Consider the following 16,025-nt stretch of genomic DNA (forward strand, 5'->3'; position numbering starts at 1 on the left):
AGAGTGGTTTAACAAGACACTTATAATGCCCCTTGGATAAGACGTGGAGGCCACTGTAGCTTAACAAGATGGTTTTAATGCCCATTGGAAGAGACTAGGAGTTCAGAGTGGTTAAACAAGATAGTTTTAATACCCCTGGGAAGAGACGTGGAGGTTACAGTAGCTTAACAAGACGGTTTTAATGCCCCTTGGAAAAGACGTGTAGTTCAGAGTGGTTTAACAAGATTTTTTAATGCCCCTTGGAAGAGATGTGGAGGTCACAGTAGCTTAACAAGACGGTTTTAATGCCCCTTGGAAGAGACGTGGAGTTCAGAAGGGTTTATCAAGACAGTTATAATGACCCTTGGAAGAGACATAGAGGTCACAGTAGTTTAACAAGACGGTGCTAATGCCCCTTGGAAGAGAAATGGAGTTCAGAGTGGTTTAACAAGATGGTTTTAATGCCCCTTGGAAGAGACGGGGAGGTCACAGTAGCTTAACAAGATGGTTTTATTGCCCCTTGGAAGAGACTTTGAGGTCACAGTAGCTTAACAAGATGGTTTTAATGCCCTTGGAAGATACGTGGAGGTCAGAGCTGTTTTAAAAGACAGTTTTACTGCCCCTTGGAAAAGACGTGGAGGTCACAGTAGCGTAACAAGATGGTTTTAATGTCCCTTGGAAGAGACGTGGAGTTCAGAGTGGTTTCACAAGATGGTTGTAATGCCACTTGGAAGAGACGTGGAGATTACAGTGGTTTAACAAGACAGTTTTAATGCCCCTTGGTAGAGACGTGGAGTTCAGAGTGGTTTAACAAGACGATTTTAATGCCCCTTGGAATACACGTGCAGTTCAGAGTGGTTTAACAAGACACTTTTAATGCCCCTTGGAAGAGACGTGGAGGCCACAGTAGCTTAACACGATGGTTTTAATGCCCCTTGGAAGAGACTAGGTTTTCAGAGTGGTTAAACAAGATAGTTTTAATACCCCTGGGAAGAGATGTGGAGGTTACAGTAGCTTAACAAGACGGTTTTAATGCCCCTTGGAAAAGACGTGGAGTTCAGAGTGGTTTAACAAGATGGTTTTAATGCCCCTTGGAAGAGATGTGGAGGTCACAGTAGCTTAAAAAGACGGGTTTAATGCCCCTTGGAAGAGACATGGAAGTCAGAGTGGTTTAACCAGACGGTTTTAATGCCCCTTGGAACAGACGTGGAGGTCACAGTAGGTTAACAAGACGGTTTTAATGCACCTTAGAAGAGACGTGAAGTTCAGTGTGGTTTAACAAGACGGTTTTAATGCCCCTTGGAAGAAACATGGAGTTCAGAGTAGTTTAACAAAATGGTTTTAATGCCCCTTGCAAGAGAGGTGGAGGTCACAGTCGCTTAACAAGACGGTTTTAATGCCACTTGGAAGGGACGTGTAGGTCACAGTAGCTTAACAAGATGCTTTTAATTCCCCTTGGAAGAGACGTGGAGGTCACAGTAGCTTAACAAAATGGTTTTAATGAACCTTGGAAGAGACATGGAGGTCAGAGTGGTTTAACAAGACGGTTTTAATGCCCCTTGGAAGAGACGTGAAGGTCACAGTAGCATAAGAAGACAGTTTTAATTCCCCTTGGAAGAGACGTGGAGTTCAGATTGTTTTTAAAATACGGTTTAAATGCCCCTTGGAAGAGACGTGGAGGTCACAGTAGCTTAACAAGATGGTTTTAATGCCCCTTGGAAGAAAAGTGGAGTTCAGAGTTGTTTAACAAGACGGTTTTAATGCCCCTTGGAAGAGACGTGGAGGTTATAGTAGCTTAACAAGATACTTTTAATTCCCCTTGGAAGAGACGTGGAGGCCACAGTAGCTTAACAAGATGGTTTTAATGCCCCTTGGAAGAGACTAGGAGTTCAGAGTGGTTAAACAAGATAGTTTTAATACCTCTGGGAAGAGACGTGGAGGTTACAGTAGCTTAACAAGACGGTTTTAATGCCCCATGGAAAAGACGTGGAGTTCAGAGTGGTTTAACAAGATGGTTTTAATGCCCCTTGGAAGAGACGTGGAGGTCACAGTAGCTTAACAAAACGGTTTTAATGCCCCTTGAAAGAGACATGGAGGTCAGAGTGGTTTAACAAGACGGTTTTAATGCCCCTTGGAAGAGAGGTGGAGGTCACAGTAGGTTAGCAAGACGGTTTTAATGCCACTTTCAGGGACGTGGAGTTCACAGTAGCTTAACAAGACGGTTTTAATGCCACTTGGAAGGGACGTGGAGGTCACAGTAGCTTAACAAGATGCTTTTAATTCCCCTTGGAAGAGATGTGCAGGTCACAGTAGCTTAGCAAGACGGTTTTAATACCCCTTGGAAGAGACGTGGAGGTCACACTAGCTTAACAAGATGGTTTTAATGCCCCTTGGAAGAGACGTGGAGTTCAGAAGGGTTCAACAAGACAGTTATATTGCCCTTTGGAAGAGACGTGGAGGTCACAGTAGTTTAACAAGACGATTTTAATGCCCCTTGGATAAAAAGTGGAGTTCAGAGTGGTTTAACAAAACAGTAGCTTAGCAATACGGTTTTAATGCCCCTTGGAAGAGACAAGGAGTTCAGAGTGGTTTACCAAGACGGTTTAACTTCCCCTTGGAAAAGACGTGGAGTTCAGAGTGGTTTAACAAGACGGTTTTAATGTCCCTTGGAAGAGATGTGGAGGTCACAGTAGCTTAACAAGACGGTTTTAATGTCCGTGGAAGAGACGTGGAGGTCAAAGTGGTTTACCAAGACGGTTTTAATGTCCCTTGGAAGAGACGTGGAGGTCACAGTAGCTTAACAGGACGGTTTTAATGCCCCTTGGAAGAGACGTGGAGTTCAGAAGGGTTTAACAAGACAGTTATAATGACCCTTTGAAGAGACATGGAGGTCACAGTAGTTTAACAAGACGGTGCTAATGCCCCTTGTAAGAGAAATGGAGTTCAGAGTGGTTTAACAAGATGGTTTTAATGCCCCTTGGAAGAGACGGGGAGGTCACAGTAGCCTAACAAGATGGTTTTATTCCTCCTTGGAAGAGACTTTGAGGTCACAGTAGCTTAACAAGATGGTTTTAATGCCCTTGGAAGATATGTCGAGGTCAGAGTTGTTTTAAAAGACAGTTTTACTGCCCCTTGGAAGAGACGTGGAGGTCACAGTAGCTTAACAAGATGGTTTTAATGCCCCTTGGAAGAGACGTGGAGTTCAGAGAGGTTTCACAAGATGGTGTTAATGCCCCTTGGAAGAGACATGGAGGTTACAGTGGTTTAACAAGACGGTTATAATGCCCCTTGGTAGAGACGTGGAGTTCAGAGTGGTTTAACGAGACAATTTTAATTCCCCTTGGAAGAGACGTGCAGTTCAGAGTGGTTTAACAAGACACTTATAATGCCCCTTGGATAAGACGTGGAGGCCACTGTAGCTTAACAAGATGGTTTTAATGCCCATTGGAAGAGACTAGGAGTTCAGAGTGGTTAAACAAGATAGTTTTAATACCCCTGGGAAGAGACGTGGAGGTTACAGTAGCTTAACAAGACGGTTTTAATGCCCCTTGGAAAAGACGTGTAGTTCAGAGTGGTTTAACAAGATTTTTTAATGCCCCTTGGAAGAGATGTGGAGGTCACAGTAGCTTAACAAGACGGTTTTAATGCCCCTTGGAAGAGACGTGGAGTTCAGAAGGGTTTATCAAGACAGTTATAATGACCCTTGGAAGAGACATAGAGGTCACAGTAGTTTAACAAGACGGTGCTAATGCCCCTTGGAAGAGAAATGGAGTTCAGAGTGGTTTAACAAGATGGTTTTAATGCCCCTTGGAAGAGACGGGGAGGTCACAGTAGCTTAACAAGATGGTTTTATTGCCCCTTGGAAGAGACTTTGAGGTCACAGTAGCTTAACAAGATGGTTTTAATGCCCTTGGAAGATACGTGGAGGTCAGAGCTGTTTTAAAAGACAGTTTTACTGCCCCTTGGAAAAGACGTGGAGGTCACAGTAGCGTAACAAGATGGTTTTAATGTCCCTTGGAAGAGACGTGGAGTTCAGAGTGGTTTCACAAGATGGTTGTAATGCCACTTGGAAGAGACGTGGAGATTACAGTGGTTTAACAAGACAGTTTTAATGCCCCTTGGTAGAGACGTGGAGTTCAGAGTGGTTTAACAAGACGATTTTAATGCCCCTTGGAATACACGTGCAGTTCAGAGTGGTTTAACAAGACACTTTTAATGCCCCTTGGAAGAGACGTGGAGGCCACAGTAGCTTAACACGATGGTTTTAATGCCCCTTGGAAGAGACTAGGTTTTCAGAGTGGTTAAACAAGATAGTTTTAATACCCCTGGGAAGAGATGTGGAGGTTACAGTAGCTTAACAAGACGGTTTTAATGCCCCTTGGAAAAGACGTGGAGTTCAGAGTGGTTTAACAAGATGGTTTTAATGCCCCTTGGAAGAGATGTGGAGGTCACAGTAGCTTAAAAAGACGGGTTTAATGCCCCTTGGAAGAGACATGGAAGTCAGAGTGGTTTAACCAGACGGTTTTAATGCCCCTTGGAACAGACGTGGAGGTCACAGTAGGTTAACAAGACGGTTTTAATGCACCTTAGAAGAGACGTGAAGTTCAGTGTGGTTTAACAAGACGGTTTTAATGCCCCTTGGAAGAAACATGGAGTTCAGAGTAGTTTAACAAAATGGTTTTAATGCCCCTTGCAAGAGAGGTGGAGGTCACAGTCGCTTAACAAGACGGTTTTAATGCCACTTGGAAGGGACGTGTAGGTCACAGTAGCTTAACAAGATGCTTTTAATTCCCCTTGGAAGAGACGTGGAGGTCACAGTAGCTTAACAAAATGGTTTTAATGAACCTTGGAAGAGACATGGAGGTCAGAGTGGTTTAACAAGACGGTTTTAATGCCCCTTGGAAGAGACGTGAAGGTCACAGTAGCATAAGAAGACAGTTTTAATTCCCCTTGGAAGAGACGTGGAGTTCAGATTGTTTTTAAAATACTGTTTTAATGCCCCTTGGAAGAGACGTGGAGGTCACAGTAGCTTAACAAGATGGTTTTAATGCCCCTTGGAAGAAAAGTGGAGTTCAGAGTTGTTTAACAAGACGGTTTTAATGCCCCTTGGAAGAGACGTGGAGGTTATAGTAGCTTAACAAGATACTTTTAATTCCCCTTGGAAGAGACGTGGAGGCCACAGTAGCTTAACAAGATGGTTTTAATGCCCCTTGGAAGAGACTAGGAGTTCAGAGTGGTTAAACAAGATAGTTTTAATACCTCTGGGAAGAGACGTGGAGGTTACAGTAGCTTAACAAGACGGTTTTAATGCCCCATGGAAAAGACGTGGAGTTCAGAGTGGTTTAACAAGATGGTTTTAATGCCCCTTGGAAGAGACGTGGAGGTCACAGTAGCTTAACAAAACGGTTTTAATGCCCCTTGAAAGAGACATGGAGGTCAGAGTGGTTTAACAAGACGGTTTTAATGCCCCTTGGAAGAGAGGTGGAGGTCACAGTAGGTTAGCAAGACGGTTTTAATGCCACTTTCAGGGACGTGGAGTTCACAGTAGCTTAACAAGACGGTTTTAATGCCACTTGGAAGGGACGTGGAGGTCACAGTAGCTTAACAAGATGCTTTTAATTCCCCTTGGAAGAGATGTGCAGGTCACAGTAGCTTAGCAAGACGGTTTTAATACCCCTTGGAAGAGACGTGGAGGTCACACTAGCTTAACAAGATGGTTTTAATGCCCCTTGGAAGAGACGTGGAGTTCAGAAGGGTTCAACAAGACAGTTATATTGCCCTTTGGAAGAGACGTGGAGGTCACAGTAGTTTAACAAGACGATTTTAATGCCCCTTGGATAAAAAGTGGAGTTCAGAGTGGTTTAACAAAACAGTAGCTTAGCAATACGGTTTTAATGCCCCTTGGAAGAGACAAGGAGTTCAGAATGGTTTACCAAGACGGTTTAACTTCCCCTTGGAAAAGACGTGGAGTTCAGAGTGGTTTAACAAGACGGTTTTAATGTCCCTTGGAAGAGATGTGGAGGTCACAGTAGCTTAACAAGACGGTTTTAATGTCCGTGGAAGAGACGTGGAGGTCAAAGTGGTTTACCAAGACGGTTTTAATGTCCCTTGGAAGAGACGTGGAGGTCTCAGTAGATTAACAAGACGGTCGTAATGCCCCTTGGATTAGATGTGGAGTTTAGAGTGGTTTAACAAGACGGTTTTAATGCCCCTTGGAAGAGACGTGGAGTTCAGAGTGGTTTAACAAGATGGTTTTAATGCCCCTTGGAAGAGACGTGGAGGACACAGTAGCTTAACAAGACGGTTTTAATGCACCTTGGAAGAGACGTGGACGACACAGTAGCTTAAAAAGACGGTTTTAATGCCCCATGGAAGAGACAATGAGGTCAGAGTGGTTTAACAAGATGGTTTTAATGCCCCTTGTAAGAGACGTGAAGGTCAGAGTGGTTTTAAAAGACCGTTTTAATGCCCCTTGTAAGAGACGTGGAGGTCACAGTAGCTTAACAAGATGGTTTTAATGCCCCTGAGAAGAAAAGTGGAGTTCAGAGTGGTTTAACAAGACGGTTTTAATGCCCCTTGGAAGAGACGTGGAGGTCACAGTAGCTTAACAGGACGGTTTTAATGCCCCTTGGAAGAGACGTGGAGTTCAGAAGGGTTTAACAAGACAGTTATAATGACCCTTTGAAGAGACATGGAGGTCACAGTAGTTTAACAAGACGGTGCTAATGCCCCTTGTAAGAGAAATGGACTTCAGAGTGGTTTAACAAGATGGTTTTAATGCCCCTTGGAAGAGACGGGGAGGTCACAGTAGCCTAACAAAATGGTTTTATTCCTCCTTGGAAGAGACTTTGAGGTCACAGTAGCTTAACAAGATGGTTTTAATGCCCTTGGAAGATATGTCGAGGTCAGAGTTGTTTTAAAAGACAGTTTTAATGCCCCTTGGAAGAGACGTGGAGGTCACAGTACCTTAACAAGATGGTTTTAATGCCCCTTGGAAGAGACAAGGAGTTCAGAGTGGTTTCACAAGATGGTTTTAATGCCCCTTGGAAGAGACGTGGAGGTTACAGTGGTTTAACAAGACGGTTATAATGCCCCTTGGTAGAGACGTGGAGTTCAGAGTGGTTTAACGAGACAATTTTAATGCTCCTTGGAAGAGACGTGCAGTTCAGAGTGGTTTAACAAGACACTTTTAATGCCCCTAGGATGAGACGTGGAGGACAGAGTAGCTTAACAAGATGGTTTTAATGCCCATTGGAAGAGACTAGGAATTCAGAGTGGTTAAACAAGATAGTTTTAATACCCCTGGGAAGAGACGTGGAGGTTACAGTAGCTTAACAAGACGGTTTTAATGCCCCTTGGAAAAGACGTGTAGTTCAGAGTGGTTTAACAAGATTTTTTAATGCCCCTTGGAAGAGACGTGGAGGTGACAGTAGCTTAACAAGACGATTTTAATGCCCCTTGGAAGAGACGTGGAGTTCAGAAGCGTTTATCAAGACAGTTATAATGACCCTTGGAAGAGACATGGAGGTCACAGTAGTTTAACAAGACAGTGCTAATGCCCCTTGGAAGAGAAATGGAGTTCAGAGTGGTTTAACAAGATGGTTTTAATGCCCCTTGGAAGAGACGGGGAGGTCACAGTAGCTTAACAAGATGGTTTTATTGCCCCTTGGAAGAGACTTTGAGGTCACAGCAGCTTAACAAGATGGTTTTAATGCCCTTGGAAGATACGTGGAGGTCAGAGCTGTTTTAAAAGACAGTTTTACTGCCCCTTGGAAGAGACGTGGAGGTCACAGTAGCTTAACAAGATGGTTTTAATGCCCCTTGGAAGAGACGTGGAGTTCAGAGTGGTTTCACAAGATGGTTGTAATGCCCCTTGGAAGAGACGTGGAGATTACAGTGGTTTAACAAGACAGTTTTAATGCCCCTTGGTAGAGACGTGGAGTACAGAGTGGTTTAACAAGATGATTTTAATGCCCCTTGGAATACACGTGCAGTTCAGAGTGGTTTAACAAGACACTTTTAATGCCCCTTGGAAGAGACGTGGAGGTCACAGTAGCTTAACAAGATGGTTTTAATGCCCCTTGGAAGAAAAGTGGAGTTCAGAGTTGTTTAACAAGACGGTTTTAATGCCCCTTGGAAGAGACGTGGAGGTTATAGTAGCTTAACAAGATACTTTTAATTCCCCTTGGAAGAGACGTGGAGGCCACAGTAGCTTAACAAGATGGTTTTAATGCCCCTTGGAAGAGACTAGGAGTTCAGAGTGGTTAAACAAGATAGTTTTAATACCTCTGGGAAGAGACGTGGAGGTTACAGTAGCTTAACAAGACGGTTTTAATGCCCCATGGAAAAGACGTGGAGTTCAGAGTGGTTTAACAAGATGGTTTTAATGCCCCTTGGAAGAGACGTGGAGGTCACAGTAGCTTAACAAGACGGTTTTAATGCCCCTTGAAAGAGACATGGAGGTCAGAGTGGTTTAACAAGACGGTTTTAATGCCCCTTGGAAGAGAGGTGGAGGTCACAGTAGGTTAGCAAGACGGTTTTAATGCCACTTTCAGGGACGTGGAGTTCACAGTAGCTTAACAAGACGGTTTTAATGCCACTTGGAAGGGACGTGGAGGTCACAGTAGCTTAACAAGATGCTTTTAATTCCCCTTGGAAGAGATGTGCAGGTCACAGTAGCTTAGCAAGACGGTTTTAATACCCCTTGGAAGAGACGTGGAGGTCACACTAGCTTAACAATATGGTTTTAATGCCCCTTGGAAGAGACGTGGAGTTCAGAAGGGTTCAACAAGACAGTTATATTGCCCTTTGGAAGAGACGTGGAGGTCACAGTAGTTTAACAAGACGATTTTAATGCCCCTTGGATAAAAAGTGGAGTTCAGAGTGGTTTAACAAAACATTAGCTTAGCAATACGGTTTTAATGCCCCTTGGAAGAGACAAGGAGTTCAGAGTGGTTTACCAAGACGGTTTAACTTCCCCTTGGAAAAGACGTGGAGTTCAGAGTGGTTTAACAAGACGGTTTTAATGTCCCTTGGAAGAGATGTGGAGGTCACAGTAGCTTAACAAGACGGTTTTAATGTCCGTGGAAGAGACGTGGAGGTCAAAGTGGTTTACCAAGACGGTTTTAATGTCCCTTGGAAGAGACGTGGAGGTCTCAGTAGATTAACAAGACGGTCGTAATGCCCCTTGGATTAGATGTGGAGTTTAGAGTGGTTTAACAAGACGGTTTTAATGCCCCTTGGAAGAGACGTGGAGTTCAGAGTGGTTTAACAAGATGGTTTTAATGCCCCTTGGAAGAGACGTGGAGGACACAGTAGCTTAACAAGACGGTTTTAATGCACCTTGGAAGAGACGTGGACGACACAGTAGCTTAAAAAGACGGTTTTAATGCCCCATGGAAGAGACATGGAGGTCAGAGTGGTTTAACAAGACGGTTTTAATGCCCCTTGTAAGAGACGTGAAGGTCAGAGTGGTTTTAAAAGACCGTTTTAATGCCCCTTGTAAGAGACGTGGAGGTCACAGTAGCTTAACAAGATGGTTTTAATGCCCCTGAGAAGAAAGGTGGAGTTCAGAGTGGTTTAACAAGACGGTTTTAATGCCCCTTGGAAGAGACGTGGAGGTCACAGTAGCTTAACAGGACGGTTTTAATGCCCCTTGGAAGAGACGTGGAGTTCAGAAGGGTTTAACAAGACAGTTATAATGACCCTTTGAAGAGACATGGAGGTCACAGTAGTTTAACAAGACGGTGCTAATGCCCCTTGTAAGAGAAATGGAGTTCAGAGTGGTTTAACAAGATGGTTTTAATGCCCCTTGGAAGAGACGGGGAGGTCACAGTAGCCTAACAAGATGGTTTTATTCCTCCTTGGAAGAGACTTTGAGGTCACAGTAGCTTAACAAGATGGTTTTAATGCCCTTGGAAGATATGTCGAGGTCAGAGTTGTTTTAAAAGACAGTTTTACTGCCCCTTGGAAGAGACGTGGAGGTCACAGTACCTTAACAAGATGGTTTTAATGCCCCTTGGAAGAGACGAGGAGTTCAGAGTGGTTTCACAAGATGGTTTTAATGCCCCTTGGAAGAGACGTGGAGGTTACAGTGGTTTAACAAGACGGTTATAATGCCCCTTGGTAGAGACGTGAAGTTCAGAGTGGTTTAACGAGACAATTTTAATGCTCCTTGGAAGAGACGTGCAGTTCAGAGTGGTTTAACAAGACACTTTTAATGCCCCTAGGATGAGACGTGGAGGACAGAGTAGCTTAACAAGATGGTTTTAATGCCCATTGGAAGAGACTAGGAATTCAGAGTGGTTAAACAAGATAGTGTTAATACCCCTGGGAAGAGACGTGGAGGTTACAGTAGCTTAACAAGACGGTTTTAATGCCCCTTGGAAAAGACGTGTAGTTCAGAGTGGTGTAACAAGATTTTTTAATGCCCCTTGGAAGAGACGTGGAGGTCACAGTAGCTTAACAAGATGGTTTTAATGCCCCTTGGAAGAGACGTGGAGTTCAGAAGCGTTTATCAAGACAGTTATAATGACCCTTGGAAGAGACATGGAGGTCACAGTAGTTTAACAAGACAGTGCTAATGCCCCTTGGAAGAGAAATGGAGTTCAGAGTGGTTTAACAAGATGGTTTTAATGCCCCTTGGAAGAGACGGGGAGGTCACAGTAGCGTAACAAGATGGTTTTATTACCCCTTGGAAGAGACTTTGAGGTCACAGCAGCTTAACAAGATGGTTTTAATGCCCTTGGAAGATACGTGGAGGTCAGAGCTGTTTTAAAAGACAGTTTTACTGCCCCTTGGAAGAGACGTGGAGGTCACAGTAGCTTAACAAGATGGTTTTAATGCCCCTTGGAAGAGACGTGGAGTTCAGAGTGGTTTCACAAGATGGTTGTAATGCCCCTTGGAAGAGACGTGGAGATTACAGTGGTTTAACAAGACAGTTTTAATGCCCCTTGGTAGAGACGTGGAGTACAGAGTGGTTTAACAAGATGATTTTAATGCCCCTTGGAATACACGTGCAGTTCAGTGTGGTTTAACAAGACACTTTTAATGCCCCTTGGAAGAGACGTGGAGGCCACAGTAGCTTAACAAGATGGTTTTAATGCCCCTTGGAAGAGACTAGGTGTTCAGAGTGGTTAAACAAGATAGTTTTAATACCCCAGGGAAGAGATGTGGAGGTTACAGTAGCTTAACAAAACGGTTTTAATGCCCCTTGGAAAAGACGTGGAGTTCAGAGTGGTTTAACAAGATGGTTTTAATGCCCCTTGGAAGAGACGTGGAGGTCAAAGTAGCTTAAAAAGACGGTTTTAATGCCCCTTGGAAGAGACATGGAGGTCAGAGTGGTTTAACAAGACGGTTTTAATGCCCCTTGGAACAGACGTGGAGGTCACAGTAGGTTAACAAGACGGTATAATGCACCTTAGAAGAGACGTGAAGTTCAGTGTGGTTTAACAAGACGGTTTTAATGCCCCTTGGAAGAAACATGGAGTTCAGAGTAGTTTAACAAAATGGTTTTAATGCCCCTTGCAAGAGAGGTGGAGGTCACAGTCGCTTAACAAGATGGTTTTAATGCCACTTGGAAGGGACGGGTAGGTCATAGTAGCTTCACAAGATGCTTTTAATTCCCCTTGGAAGAGACGTGGAGGTCACAGTAGCTTAACAAGACGGTTTTAATGCCCCTTGGAAGAGACATGGAGGTCAGAGTGGTTTAACAAGATGGTTTTAATGCCCCTTGGAAGAGATGTGAAGGTCACAGTAGCATAAGAAGACGGTTTTAATGCCCCTTGGAAGAGACGTGGAGTTCAGATTGTTTTTAAAATACGGTTTTAATGGCCCTTGGAAGAGACGTGGAGGTCACAGTAGCTTAACAAGATGTTTTTAATGCCCCTGGGAAGAAAAGTGGAGTTCAGAGTGGTTTAACAAGACGGTTTTAATGCCCCTTGGAAGAGACGTGGAGGTCACAGTAGCTTAACAGGACGGTTTTAATGCCCCTTGGAAGAGATGTGGAGTTCAGAAGGGTTTAACAAGACAGTTATGATGACCCTTCGAAGAGACATGGAGGTCACAGTAGTTTAACAAGACGGTGCTAATGCCCCTTGGAAGAGAAATGGAGTTCAGAGTGGTTTAACAAGATGGGTTTAATGCACCTTGGAAGAGACGGGGAGGTCACAGTAGCTTAACAAGATGGTTTTATTGCTCCTTGGAAGAGACTTTGAGGTCACAGTCGCTTAACAAGATGGTTTTAATGCCCTTGGAAGATACGTGGAGGTCAGAGTTGTTTAAAAGACAGTTTTACTGCCCCTTGGAAGAGACGTGGAGGTCACAGTAGCTTAACAAGATGGTTTTAATGCCCCTTGGAAGAGACGTGGAGTTCAGAGAGGTTTCACAAGATGGTTTTAATGCCCCTTGGAAGAGACATGGAGGTTACAGTGGTTTAACAAGACGGTTATAATGCCCCTTGGTAGAGACGTGGAGTTCAGAGTGGTTTAACGAGACAATTTTAATGCCCCTTGGAAGAGACGTGCAGTTCAGAGTGGTTTAACAAGACACTTTTAATGCCCCTTGGATGAGACGTGGAGGCCACTGTAGCTTAACAAGATGGTTTTAATGCCCATTGGAAGAGACTAGGAGTTCAGAGTGGTTAAACAAGATAGTTTTAATACCCCTGGGAAGAGACGTGGAGGTTACAGTAGCTTAACAAGACGGTTTTAATGCCCCTTGGAAAAGACGTGTAGTTCAGAGTGGTTTAACAAGATTTTTTAATGCCCCTTGGAAGAGATGTGGAGTTCACAGTAGCTTAACAAGACGGTTTTAATGCCCCTTGGAAGAGACGTGGAGTTCAGAAGGGTTTATCAAGACAGTTATAATGACCCTTGGAAGAGACATGGAGGTCACAGTAGGTTAACAAGACGGTTTTAATGCACCTTAGAAGAGACGTGAAGTTCAGTGTGGTTTAACAAAACGGTTTTAATGCCCCTTGGAAGAAACATGGAGTTCAGAGTAGTTTAACAAAATGGTTTTAATGCCCCTTGGAAGAGACGTGGAGGTCACAGTAGCTTAAAAAGACGGTTTTAATGCCCCTTGGAAGAGACATGGAGGTCAGAGTGGTTTAACAAGACGGTTTTAATGCCCCTTGGAACAGACGTGGAGGTCACAGTAGGTTAACAAGACGGTTTTAATGCACCTTAGAAGAGACGTGAAGTTCAGTGTGGTTTAACAAGACGGTTTTAATGCCCCTTGGAAGAAACATGGAGTTCAGAGTAGTTTAACAAAATGGTTTTAATGCCCCTTGCAAGAGAGGTGGAGGTCACAGTCGCTTAACAAGACGGTTTTAATGCCACTTGGAAGGGACGTGTAGGTCACAGTAGCTTAACAAGATGCTTTTAATTCCCCTTGGAAGAGACGTGGAGGTCACAGTAGCTTAACAAAATGGTTTTAATGACCCTTGGAAGAGACATGGAGGTCAGAGTGGTTTAACAAGACGGTTTTAATGCCCCTTGGAAGAGAGGTGGAGGTCACAGTAGGTTAGCAAGACGGTTTTAATGCCACTTGGCAGGGACGTGGAGGTCACAGTAGCTTAACAAAACGGTTTTAATGCCACTTGGAAGGGACGTGGAGGTCACAGTAGCTTAACAAGATGCTTTTAATTCCCCTTGGAAGAGATGTGCAGGTCACAGTAGCTTAGCATGACGGTTTTAATACCCCTTGGAAGAGACGTGGAGGTCACACTAGCTTAACAAGATGGTTTTAATGCCCCTTGCAAGAGACGTGGAGTTCAGAAGGGTTCAACAAGACAGTTATATTGCCCTTTGGAAGAGACTTGGAGGTCACAGTAGTTTAACAAGACGATTTTAATACCCCTTGGATAAAAAGTGGAGTTCAGAGTGGTTTAACAAAACAGTAGATTAGCAATACGGTTTTAATGCCCCTTGGAAGAGACAAGGAGTTCAGAGTGATTTATCAAGACGGTTTAACTTCCCCTTGGAAAAGACGGGGAGTTCAGAGTGGTTTAAAAAGACGGTTTTAATGTCCCTTGGAAGAGACGTGGAGGTCACAGTAGCTTAACAAGACGGTTTTAATGTCCGTGTAAGAGACGTGGAGGTCAAAGTGGTTTACCAAGACGGTTTTAATGCCCCTTGGAAGAGACGTGGAGGTCTCAGTGGATTAACAAGACGGTCGTAATGCCCCTTGGATTAGATGTGGAGTTTAGAGTGGTTTAACAAGATGGTTTTAATGCCCCTTGGAAGAGACGTGGAGTTCAGAGTGGTTTAACAAGATGGTTTTAATGCCCCTTGGAAGAGACGTGGAGGACACAGTAGCTTAACTAGACGGTTTTAATGCACCTTGGAAGAGACGTGGACGACACAGTAGCTTAAAAAGACGGTTTTAATGTCCCATGGAAGAGACATGGAGGTCAGAGTCTTTTAACAAGACGGTTTTAATGCCCCTTGGAAGAGACGTGGAGGTCAGAGTGGTTTTAAAAGACCGTTTTAATGCCCCTTGGAAGAGACGTGGCGGTCACAGTAGCTTAACAATACGGTTTTAATGCCCCTTGGAAGAGATGTGGAGGTTACAGTAGTTTAACAAGACAGTTTTAATGCCCCTTGGTAGAGACGTGGAGTTCAGAGTGGTTTAACAAGACGATTTTAATGAAACTTGGTAGAGACGTGCAGTTCAGAGTGGTTTAACAAGACACTTTTAATGCCCCTTGGAAGAGACGGGGAGGCCACAGTAGCTTAACAAGATGGTTTTAATGCCCCTTGGAAGAGACTAGGAGTTCAGAGTGGTTTAACAAGATGGTTTCAATGCCCCTTGGAAGAGACGTGGAGGTAACAGTAGCTTAACAAGACAGTTTTAATACCCCTTGGAAGAGACGTGGAGGTCACAGTAGCTTAGCAAGACGGCTTTAATGCCCCTTGGATGAAAAGTGGAGTTCAGAGTGGTTTAACAAAACAGTAGCTTAGCAATACGGTTTTAATGCCCCTTTCAAGAGACAAGTAGTTCAGAGTGGTTTAACAAGACGGTTTTACTTCCCCTTGGAAAAGACGTGTAGTTCAGAGTGGTTTAACAAGATGGTTTTAATGCCCCTTGGAAGAGACGTGGAGTTCAGAGTGGTATAACAAGACGATTTTAATGCCCCTTGGAAGGGACGTGGAGGTCACAGTAGCTTAACAAGATGGTTTTAATGCCCCGTGGAAGAGACGTGGAGGTCACAGTATCTTAACAAGACGACTTTAATGCCCCTTGGAAGAGACATGGAGGTCAGAGTGGTTTAACAAGACGGTTTTAATGCCCCTGGGAAGAAAAGTGGAGTTCAGAGTGGTTTAAGAAGACGGTTTTAATGCCCCTTGGAAGAGATGTGGAGGTCACAGTAGCTTAACAGGACGGTTTTAATGCCCCTTGGAAGAGACGTGGAGTTCAGAAGGGTTTAACAAGACAGTTATAATGACCCTTGGAAGAGACATGGAGGTCACAGTAGTTTAACAAGACGGTGCTAATGCCCCTTGGAATAGAAATGGAGTTCAGAGTGGTTTACCAAGACAGTTTTAATGCCCCTTGGAAGAGACGTGGAGGTTTCAGTAGATTAACAGGACGGTCGTAATGCCCCTTGGATTAGATGTGGAGTTTAGAGTGGTTTAACAAGACGGTTTTAATGCCCCTTGGAAGAGACGTGGAGTTCAGAGTGGTTTAACAAGACGGTTTTAATGCCCCTTGGAAGAGACGTGGAGGTCACTGTAGCTTAACAAGGCGGTTTTAATGCCCCTTGGAAGAGACTTGGAGGTTACAGTAGCTTAACAAGATGGTTTTAATGCCCCTTGGAAGAGACATGGAGGTCAGAGTGTTTTAACAAGACGGTTTTAATGCCCCTTGGAAAAGACGTGGAGATCACAGCAGCTTAACAATACGGTTTTAATGCCCCTTGGAAGAGATGCGGAGGTTACAGTAGTTTAACAAGACAGTTTTAATGCCCCTTGGTAGAGACGTGGAGTTCAGAGTGGTTTAACAAGACGATTTTAATGCACCTTGGAAGAGACGTGCAGTTCAGA

This window comes from Phyllobates terribilis, unplaced genomic scaffold (genome assembly GCF_046119375.1).
Source record: "Phyllobates terribilis strain yellow unplaced genomic scaffold, ASM4611937v1 Scaffold_2__4_contigs__length_985480577, whole genome shotgun sequence".
Classification (NCBI taxonomy): Eukaryota; Metazoa; Chordata; class Amphibia; order Anura; family Dendrobatidae; genus Phyllobates; species Phyllobates terribilis.